The sequence below is a fragment of the Pinus tabuliformis genome, chromosome 4_2 (assembly GCF_031772625.1).
Source record: "Pinus tabuliformis cultivar Carrire ecotype Pingquan chromosome 4_2, CPIR1, whole genome shotgun sequence".
Lineage (NCBI taxonomy): Eukaryota > Viridiplantae > Streptophyta > Pinopsida > Pinales > Pinaceae > Pinus > Pinus tabuliformis.
This window is the reverse complement of record NC_142304.1, coordinates 800,798,326-800,810,111: the sequence shown is the minus strand read 5'-3', so window position 1 is coordinate 800,810,111 and position 11,786 is coordinate 800,798,326. Positions and strand designations below refer to the sequence as shown.

Below are 11,786 nucleotides of genomic sequence, written 5' to 3'. Positions count from 1 at the left end.
ATAACTATGATATTAATATAGTTAAAGTTATTATTCATCTAGAGTAATTTATTAAAAATTCAAAAATGTTTTCTATATAATTTTAATAGTTTTTTAAAGGAAAATTATTTTCTCTTTCAATTGGAGGGCAATAATGAAGGTCAATACAACAATATTCATAGGCACATAACAATTATGCCAATATTTCTCATCATCATATCACTTATAGGGAATTGCACTTGGGTGGCAGAGATAACAATCCTTGTACCCAACCACCCTGTTGGGTTGTGTTATATTCTTTTCATGGCTAGAACTGACTAGCCCCCCTAGTAAACCGGGGGTTAGAGGGGGAGAAAAGCCCCCCCTACATTGTGCTGATTACGAAGCGGGGGGTCCACAGGGGGTTTGAAGGGGGCGGGTAGCCCCCCTCTACGGGGTCTAGGGCAGCACCCTAGGGAATTTTTTTTTTTGGACCCTATATTATGTTGGGAGGACCTACGTATGGTTTTGTGCAAAGTTTTCGCACATGGTTTTGGACACGATGGTTTTTCGTTCCATGGTATTGGATGCTTCGGCATGTATAAATATGTATTGTAACATTGAAAGGAATATAATGAAAAATCAATCTGGTAGTTCCGATCTTGGTTTACAGGGGAAAATCTTTGTGTATATGTGTTATGCTCTCGCATTGTTTACTTTTTGTGTTTTAAAATTTGTATGCAGGTAATTTCTGTATAGGGTTAAAACCTACACACCCAAGATAACTCCAATTGACATATGTAACTTTTATATATTAGAAAACATATCTAACATTTAGACTCTCAACAATCTAAATAAAGTATTTATATTTCTTAAAGTATCTTTAATAATAATGATTTATTAATAATATTAATTGACAAACCAAATATTGAAATTCAAAAGTATATATTTATACAATTTTAATAAATTATAATATATACTCATATAATCCCCGCTCGGGGTGGTAAAAAAATTAAAAGTGTGAGGCAAGAGGAAGCATGCAACCCATTGTCACCTGATCATTGGACGGGGGAGGACGGGTTAGCTCATTCTCCACTTTCCCACACATGATACCTCTTAATATGGTGAGTACACTTTCGGCTCACACCTTAAGGCAAGTGATATCACAAATTAGTTCATCGTTACTCCTCTGCTTTGGTTTCCTAATTCTATAGGAGTGGTGAAGTCACTCCCCACACTCCTCTATCATCTGTTAACATGAAGGATTGTTGTTTCAATTTTCGCTACTGGGGACTGTACAAGTCCTCTTGATCTAGACATCCTTCATATTGAATTTTAATCTATGTTGTATGAATTTTTGGTGGTTCCTTATCCGAGTGAGGTTGGAGTCATTTTGGTCCTCTATAGTTCTTTTCTTGTGCTAGACATCTATCTCAACAGAGGGAGGGGCTATCAAGATATCATAAATCCCCTACTCACAACATGGGTTTCCTCTGGTTGCACCAAGGAAATGAACTCTTCCACAATTGGCTCTTTTGGTCAAGGTATTTTTTAAGGATTCAAATATTATGCATATTTATAATATTATAGGTGAATATTCTAGTTTGAAAAGTCATACATATAGAATGATGTAGGTGAATATTCAATAAAAAACGTGTAATTTACTATTAAAATTGGTAAATTTTTGGCGCATATATATTTATATATATATATGAATTTTTTTAACCAAATGGGTGAATACTTTTTTCAAAAAATGTCCAAAAACTAGCCAATTAGCGAAATTTCGCCCCTAAAATTTTCCTTGTTCTTGGTTCGATGAGGAATCATAGTGATAGTCTCACGAAATCCATGGTGCAGATCTTTTGGAACTTGAACAACCTCCCTTTGGTTATCACACAGGTGCTTCCTCTCACCTTAATTTCCAAGTTTTGACTGCAATTTCTCACTCTAGATTTTATTACCTTGAATTTCCAAGCAAGACAATAGCTCCCAATCATGATTGACACTCCCACAAGACATATTTCTCACTGACAATATCTTTGTCATTTTGGTTTTTCTAGCATGTTCTCTTTTTTTGCATATATATGTACTCACGTAAACACTCTCTATAATAATAGCTTTTGTATCCTCAATATTTATTTTTGGACAAAAGATTAATTCTTCAATCGATAATCTAGTTTCCCATAAGTAAATCACAAAAGATAATAGTTTGATATATAACTGTTTGATGAATTAATAGTTTGTTTGACACACAGGGTGCATTGGAGTTGCAGGAGTGGTTCTAATACCAAAGCGGAAGCTGTAACTGTCTGGGTCTCCTATGGTTCAACAGCTTCCTAGGTATCCCTCACCTACAGATATATTAGACAAAGAAAATCAGAAAGTTTGTCTAATTGTTTTGGGAGACCCTCTTTCTTATTCAACATTTAGTGAAGGGCTCCCGTCCCAGAGACAAAATATTAAAAATCTGACAAAAAGAATTAGGAAAGTATTACAAAGCTTATTTTCAATAAGCTATTTCTATTTTCTCCGTAATCTCAATAAAAATACGGAATTGTGTTGATGAAAGTTGTAAATTCAATTTGGGAGCATCGATGGTCAAATCAACTCCTATCTTATTCTTTAAAGCTAAATACATTAACATTACACACTTATAAAAGATTGCATTATCGGAGCCAAGGTAGTTCCACGGGAAGTTATGATGTGTTTATGCGACTAAGGTAGTTGGGCTTCTGGTCGGCTTCGGATGTGTTTGAGGCCTCAACATTCGACTTGACCGTTGGGATTGGACTCGTTCAGTCTTCTTTACTAATACTAAAGAAATCCCCATTAAAATTCTCATATCAGCGCTCCGCTCGCACCCATTTCGAAAACAGTCCTCTTCGCGAATGAAAACAAGTTACCTAAAGCATCGAGTATTTGGAAATTTATTCTCGAGAAAGAGAGTTCAAGGCCTTGTTGAATTCGATTGATTGATCAGTTGCTCTATCTGTAGTAAATGGTACATACCCACTTGCTGAACCGCACTGATTGAGTTCGCATTCAGGGCCAAGCCTCTCCAGTTGCGGTTTTTCAGTTTTCTATTGAGATTTGTCGAATAAGAGGAAAAAATGTCTCAGGAACCAGATTCTACTCCCAGCAGGGTCCCTCCCCCATTGTTTTCCAGCACTTCTCCCTATCCTCCTCCCAGAAGTTCGTTTAGTCAGAGAAGGCACGAGGCATTTTCCGACGATATGTTCAGGAGTGCCATGGATTTACAGGTTTCTAGCGCAGAAAGTAGTGGATCGCAAGGTCGTTTGGCTTCACTGAAAGCAGAGGAAGCAGGTAATAGGAGGTTTCAAGCTACAGCATGGATAAAGAGCATGGTTGGTTCTCTAGATATACCATGCGAACCATCTGAGGAGGAGTTTCGTCTTTGCTTGAGAAATGGGATCATATTATGTAATCTTATCAACAAGGTTCAGCCAGGCGCAGTGTCTAAGGTCGTTGCAAATCATGTTTCATCACTTCCTCCTGAAGGACGGCCTTTATCTGCTTATCAATATTTTGAGAATGTTAGGAATTTTCTTGTAGCTGCTGAAGAGATGAAGTTACCTACTTTTGAAGCTACTCATTTAGAGCAGGAAAGCTTGCGGCCGGGTTCTACGACAAAGATTGTTGACTGTATATTGGCGCTGAAATCTTATTATGAATGGAAACAGTGTGGAGGAAATGGCTCCTGGAAATATGCAGGCCCTTTGAAGTCCCCCATGATTCCACGAAGCACAGGAAACTTCCTTCAACGCTCAATTCCTTGTGTGCCTGTAAGCGACACTGAAACTCTGCCGGACATATCAATTATAAACATGGATGACGGAGAAAAACGACTCAGTGACATCTTTCAATCTAAAGACACAATGGGAGCTTGGTTAAAGCGGTTTGCTGTAGAAATGACAAACGACAAGGAAAATGTTGATCAGAACCTTGTTGAAGCCATACAAACTGCTGCACCGGGTTCGATGCAAGCATTCATGAATCTTATCATTGCAATTTTTGCAGAAAATAAACAAGACAAATTTTCCCTGATTCAGAAAAGCCAGGATCAAGACAATCAGCTCCTTTTGGATTCTCCAGACCAGAAAAATGTTGACTGTTCACCTTTTCAAAGTCAGGATCCAAAACCTTTGCATATAAGTCAGGAACATCAGATGCGTTTGGAAGCACAAAGAAAAGAAGTCAAGGACATAAGAGACTTATTACTTAGAGCACGGGAAGATGTACAAGGGTTTCAGGCAGAGTGGCGAAAGCATTTTGAATTGCTTGATTACCAGGTCGCAGGAATTTCTAATGCTGCTAGTGGATATCACAGAGTTCTGGAAGAAAACAAGATCCTTTATAATAGCCTTCAAGAACTCAAAGGAAGCATAAGGGTATACTGCAGAATCCGACCCCATTTTGGAGGTCAATCTGAAGCCCACAGTGCAGTGGAATTGATTGGAGAGGATGGATCCCTCCTGGTCAATACATCCAAAATGGGGAAAGATGTACAGAGGATATTCAATTTTAATAAGGTTTTTGGGCCATCTTCTACACAAGAGGAAATTTACATGGATACACGGCCATTGATCCGATCTGTAATGGATGGTTACAATGTCTGCATTTTTGCATATGGTCAAACAGGATCTGGGAAAACCCACACCATGAGCGGTCCAACAGGTGCTTCTGAAAAGGAGATGGGAGTGAACTATAGAGCACTCAGTGACCTCTTCGAGTTGTCTCAAAAGAGGAAAGATTTAATGGTGTATGAAGTCTCCGTCCAAATGATAGAGGTATACAACGAACAAGTGAGGGATCTTCTCGGAGCACTGACCTCAAGCAAGAAATTAGATATTCGAAATAATGGTCATAAGGGATTTAATGTACCGGATGCTATACTTATGCCTGTTAAAGCTACTTCTGATGTTTTGGATTTGATGAATTTAGGCCAAAAGAATCGCACTGTTAGCTATACTGCACTAAATGACCGCAGCAGTCGTTCTCACAGTGTGTTGACTGTACATGTGCAAGGTACAGATAGTGTTTCTGGGTGTAACCTTCATAGCTGCCTTAATTTGGTAGATCTTGCTGGAAGTGAGAGGGTAGATAAATCTGAAGTAACTGGAGATCGCTTGAAGGAGGCACAATACATAAACAAGTCCCTTTCATCTCTAGGAGACGTCATTGCAGCATTGGCACAGAGGAATTCGCATGTGCCATATCGAAATAGCAAATTGACTCAATTGCTTCAGGATTCATTAGGGGGCAAGGCAAAGACTCTGATGTTTGTGCACATAAGTCCTGAACCGGATTCATATGGAGAGACAATAAGCACCCTTAAATTCGCTGAACGGGTGTCCTCTGTTGAACTTGGTGCTGCACGTTTGAATAAAGAAAGTGGAGAAGTTCGTGAGCTTAGAGAGCAGGTAGACAGTTTGAAGAAGGCTTTGGCGAGGAAAGAAGCAGAAGTAGCACAGTTACAGAATGTGAGAGAATCTCCACTTACTGACAAACACAAACTCCAAACGCCAGTGCGAAGTCGTAGATGGAGCCTTGAAGCGCCTGGAATAAGCAAAGTTGAGGTACAAGATGGTATTTATAATTTCGGGATGGGTACCCAAGATGACAAGTGGGTAGATTCAGGAGAGAGATCCAAGCTTAATGAGACGCCGATAAGCCAACAAAATGGCAACCGTCGGAGCAGTCTGGGAAATGACCGTAGAAATTTATCTGGGCTAAAAAGTGGTGGTACAAACGGTGGAACAAATACAGAAACTGATACCGTGGCTCCATTTGCATCGAAAAAGACTTCTCAAATTAAAAAGTCACTACAGTCCTTTGGAAAACTAATCAATGGTGAAAAAAGATCTACAATCCAAGTTGAATTATCACCCCCTGTCTGTAGCGGTGAGCGAAGGTTATCTAGTGGTGGACAGAGCCAACCCTTCTCAAACAGGCAGCAGCCACTTACAGTGGTCAACAATTCAGGAAGTGGTCGCCCTAGGCGAAATTCACTTGACGGAAAAGCACCCGTGGGATCGAAGATAACAGCTTCTCCAAATGGGCATGCAGGGCGGACTTGCAAGACACCACCTGAGCAGCAGGCGATGAAGGTGGGAAACCCTGATGTAATAACCTTCAAAAAGAGATGAACTCTGCACCAGGGTTGGACGGGTAAGGTTATTTTTTGAAAACGTCATTATCATTAATAGTTTATTTAGATACTGACCCCTTTCCATTTCAACTTGGAACGGACATTATAATAAACTTTAATTTCGAAAATCTGAAAATGTTTACTACAAAATTTTGGAATTCGAACAATGTGCTCTTACAACACTTAATTCTGATACAAATATTTTCATTCCTTGAGTTAGAAAATCTAAATAAAAATAGATATAATTAAAAAAACATATAAATTAATTAAATAATTAAACAATAAACTTTTATCCTATCTTATCCCATAATCCTTCCTATAAGCTTATTATTATAAATTGATTTTATTTAAATTAAAAGATGAAAATACATATTTGGTTAAGTATATATTTATATAAATAATATTAGTAAATAAGTTAACTAATAATAATATGTATTAAATTAAACATTTATTTATCCCATAATAATATAAGTTTATTTATTTTTAAATTAAAGAATTTAGATGATTTATTAAGTTTATTATTAGCCCATTATTGCCGAAAATATGTCTTAAAAAGAAAATTGTCAACAATTCCAATTTATAAACACAATTCTTTTATAAAATTTGTAAGAAGTGTATATATATTTAACTATTAGTGTCCTTTATGTTTTACTCTATCCATCACCAAGAAGGTGTGTTACTTAAACACACACTTGCAATACATTAAGTGGGTTAAGCATTCAAGTAAAAACCAAAATATAATTTATTAATTGTACAATTTGATCATCACAATGAAATGAATTTAAAACATCACTAGAAACTATTTATTTTTTTATTAAAATTAATAAATGTAGAAATAATGTTGAAGAACTCAATTGTAAACATGATAATAATGTACATATCTTACCTTGGAAAGGTTTCTTGACAAAACCATCTAGAAATGACCTTTGTTTGGCTCTTTTATGCTTTAGGAATTATTACAAATAGATACTATAAACTTATAGATAACAATTTTGTTTTTTTATTCCTAGGCTTCACATTCTTAGTCTTTCTATATTTTCTTTTGTGCCATTAATATTGCAAGCTTTCAATTTTCCATGGGTGAATGGACCATACCAATTGAAGAGACATCCCCAGTGAATTCAAATATGCACACACATAGAAAGAAAAACATATTTTTAATAAATAGGAATTAAGATATTTGCAACTTGCACAAAAGCACCTATAGCCTAAGGACACACAACCATAGAACACCTATAGCCTTAGGAAACACAACCACGGAAAATGTATCTGAGATCATTCAACAAAGGTTCTTACCTAGTCTCCTTAAATATAAGTCTACAAAACTAAGTGATCAATAAGCGTCTAGCCTAATAGAGACTTCTTACAAATTTGGCTTGGTTTGAAATGTTTTGTTCATGATGAGATCTCATCAGATGGTCAATCTTAATATGATTGAATTCCTAGGGACAAGGGGAAGAAATCATATGTAGTTCATACTCCTTAGAAGGAATATCGTTCAGTAACTCAGAATTTGTTCATTTGATCAGGGTAAGTTGGATTAGAATCCAAGTCTAAATAGTTTCCTTGAAATGCAATGAATATGCATCTATCTCTTATGAAAACATTGTTAAAATTCCCACTTGAATGAAACAAACAATCAATCCATGAGTGCGATCAAACCTACGTTGCTGAAAGAACAAAACCTCTTCCTTGTCATAATAAATGTGGACAATAATCTTTCTTGTTGCAACTAGCTCTCCCTAAGTGTATTGTCCACCCACCTTTATTGGATTGTTTGGGCCAGAGGCTTGTCACAGTATCACCGACTCACCACTCACTTATGAAAGTTATCCTATGTAAAAATGTCACTTGTGGAATAGTGAGAGTGTTGCAAAGGATAGTCCATCTTATAGTTTTACTTTGTTGGTCATATTTACATCCCATAATATCTCCTTAGTAATATCTCATATATACAAATTCTATGGCATGTATGAGTGAAGGACATTTGGTTTTAGAGTTATGGATATTTTATTGTGAGTGTTCCATACAATTTGAAACCAAAATTGAGAATTCAATAAATCATTTATGTGTTACGGTCAATTTTTTTTCTTATGATAGATATGTGTTTTTTAATGAAACCTTTCAAAACATCACTCTTGAAGGGAGAAATTTTAAACATAAGGTTTCTTGAAGGGCAACATAAAAACCTAAAACGTCAAAAAAAAATATAATGGGTAAAGAGTAATCCAAATTCCAACCCTACTCTACATGACAACTGCAAAAAGCACCCGGGACCCTGCACACCAAGAAATAAACTAGCAATTGCACTAGATGTTGCAAGGAAACGCGGGAAAGGAATGAAGTCGCTGACCTTAATTCCAAAGAGGCCACGCAGCTGAGCAGAGGACAATGGATAATACAGGAATACAGGAATGGTGACTTCTTCCAGATATATCACAGGCCATATATAGATGAGGAGGCAGTTTCCCAGGATTGATTGATAGGATCAATCCAAACAATGGTTTCTATGTTTTTATTTTGCTTTGTCTTGTTTTTATTATCTGCAGAACAGTTTACCAAACAATATGTATATAGTTTTTGCACCTTCAAGTTTTATGAAGGATTTTGTAACATTTAAGCAACAACAGAACTCCACCAACTGACAGTAGTGAAAGCATAACATAATGCTGGCATACAACATGTAATTTTCTTAAAATTTTAATGAAAATTACGCTTTTTCCTTGGAAAAAAGATTGCATTATCAATCATTAATAGTATGACATGTAAATTTTGTTTTTTTTTATGAGTGGGCCTCCCTTCTTTAGATACCAAACCAGGTCTAAGCCCAAAAAATAGCAAGACGACCACATTGGTCTTGACCTGGTACTCTCCCCTACTCCCCCTAAACTCCCTCGAGGATGCCCCTCTTCCCTCTCCAAAGCATAGAGTATGGCCGGAGACAAAATCACTTCTAAGAGGCAATCTACCATCCTAAGGGCTCTTAGAGCATAGGGCCCATTACCTAAGCCCCCCTCATGAAGATTGTATCATTCAATTGCAGAGGGCTAGCTAGGCCCGATAAAAAACCAGCTCTTAGAAGACTGTTATCTACCTCTCCTATTGATGTTATTTTCCTCCAAGAAACCCTTAGCTTTGTTGAAGCTATCTCTCTATTATTGCAATTGATGCTCCCAAATTGGTCCTTGTTATGGAACCAGCTCACAAGAAGATAGAAAAGATAGTTGAACGCCTTAGAATTTAAACTCTTCGAGGGGGCAACCTCCTTTACATTACACAAATGAACAATTATTGGATGTTACAAATGACAAGACCTCCTTTGTATATATAGGGGTCTAAGGGCTCATAATATAATTAGAGCCGACATAACAATAATAATGTAAGGGCACAATAATAACAATAGTGGGCTTTTATGGGGCACAATAATAACAATATGGGGACTACATGGGTACAACAATATAATAAGGGGGTTGTACTAATAATAATAAAGGGTTACACTGGTAGTATAGGGGTCTAACATGCCCCTCTCCTTCAAAAAGTGTTGTCCTCAATGCTTGAGTAGTTCTTGATGCTTATGTATAAATTCTTGTCCTTCCATGTGAAATATTCAACAGGTAAGTTCTTCCACTTGATGAGATGCTTTGAAATTGATCGATTTCGTAGCTGTAGCCTTCTCGGTTTTGTAAATGCTTCAGGTTCCAATATGATTTTTCCTTCCTTGTCAAGTTCTGGCAATATTGTTGGAATTGGGATATTCGGCAACTTTTGAATGAGTTCATTTGTATTCAAACAATATTGCTAGAACTTGAAGAGGAAGGAAAAATCATATTGGAACATGGAGCAATCACAAAAACAAGAACCGACAGCTACGAAATCGATCAATTTCAGAGTATCTCATCAAGTGGAAGAACTTACCCGCTGAAGATTCCAATTGGGAGGACAAGAATTTTATACAGAAACATTAACAACTACTCAAGCATTGAGGACAACACTTTTTGAAGGAGAGGGGCATGTTAGGTTCCTATACTACTAGTGTAACCCCTTAATGTTGTTAGTACAACCCCCTTATTAAATTGTTGTACCCATGTAGTCCCCATATTGTTACTATTGTGCCCCATAGAAGCCCACTATTGTTATTATTGTGCCCTTACATTATTATTGTTATGTCGGCTCTTATTATATTATGACCCCTTAGACTCCTATATATAGAAAGGAGGTCTTGTCATTTGTATCATGGAAGAATTGTTCATTTGTGTAATGTAAAGGAGGTTGCCCCCTCGAAGAGGCTGAATTCTAAGGCGTTGATTTATCTTTTCTATCTTTTTGTGAGCTAGTTTCATAACAGTCCTTTATTGGCCTTGATTCAAGTGGTCATTCGGGAGGCATTGCCCTAGGGTTCAACTTGTGCACTATCAATCTATGCAATTCATGGAGGGGGCCAGGTTATCTTGGGGTAGACTTGTTCTCAGCTGATCTAGGGATGGAGATACGGGCTATTAATGTCTATGGGTCGTGCCAACACAGGCCTGAATTTCGGGACCGCCTACTTAACTCTGAACTCTGTCAAAAGGATTTTGTAATCATGGGAGGGGATTTAAAATTCTCCATAGGACATGTGGAATCATGGGGACGGAGAGAACAAATTAATCCCCTTTCAATCTATTTTGAGAATGTACTCAGAGCCCACAATATGATAGAGATCCCCATCAGAAAGGTGCAACCCACATGGAAAACAATAGAATAGGGGAAGAGAGTCTAGCTTATAGAATCAATATATTTCTTATTAAGGAAGGCCTTCTCAATCAGAGCCTAATTCACAGGCAATGGGTGGGATCAAGGGGCATCTCTAATCACCTGCCTATTTATATGGAAATCAGTGGGGGGCAGGGGAAACCTAAGGGTAACTTCAAGTTCTGTGCCACATGGCTAAAGGACCCTTCCTAAGTTTGTATGGTCACATATTTCTGGAAGCTGCACCCCCTTACTGCAGTAAGTCATATAGTGGAAGGGTTTGCTCAAAACCTTAATAAGCTGAAGAGACTCTCCAAAATTTGGGCTCAAAACAAGAGGAGGCGGGATGATCAAGCCCTAAGAGACGCTGAAATAGAAATTGCGGACTTTGAGAATAACTTGGGAGGGGTGTACAGCTCCACTGAACACAAGGATAGAATCTCATCTCTATATGCCGCTAGAGGGGAAATATTAAAGGATCGCGAAGAATCATGGAGGTTGAGAAGTAGAGCGATCTGGATGCTTGAGGGAGATGATAACACTAAGTTTAATCATAAATTTTCAAATGGGAGGAAGGTAATCAACACCTTATGGCAGCTTCTGAATGAACAGGGACACCTTGTAAACACCTTCCCCTAGCTAGCAGCATTAGCATCCTCTCACTTCAAGAAAATATACAGAGCACCCCCCATAGTGAACCTTTCAGAAATAATACAAGTGGCACAACTGTTCCCAAGATTTGTGGACCAGGAGGAAGGCAGGGAACTAACTAAGGAAGTCTCCTTAGGAGATTTGGAAGCCACCCTCAAATGGTTCAAGAAAGATAAGAGTGCTGGGCCGGACGGTTGGACGGTGGAATTCTACATAGAATTTTTTGAGATTCTGGGCTTAGACCTCCTCAAGGTAGTGGAAGACTCCAGAGTTAACA

General features: G+C 37.7%; 1 pseudogene; it reads left to right on the top strand.

Moving 5' to 3' along the window:
- The first annotated feature begins 3,068 nt into the window (after positions 1-3,068).
- LOC149172089 (kinesin-like protein KIN-14L pseudogene) lies at positions 3,069-6,125 on the top strand (annotated as a pseudogene).
- Positions 6,126-11,786: the final 5,661 nt, after the last annotated feature.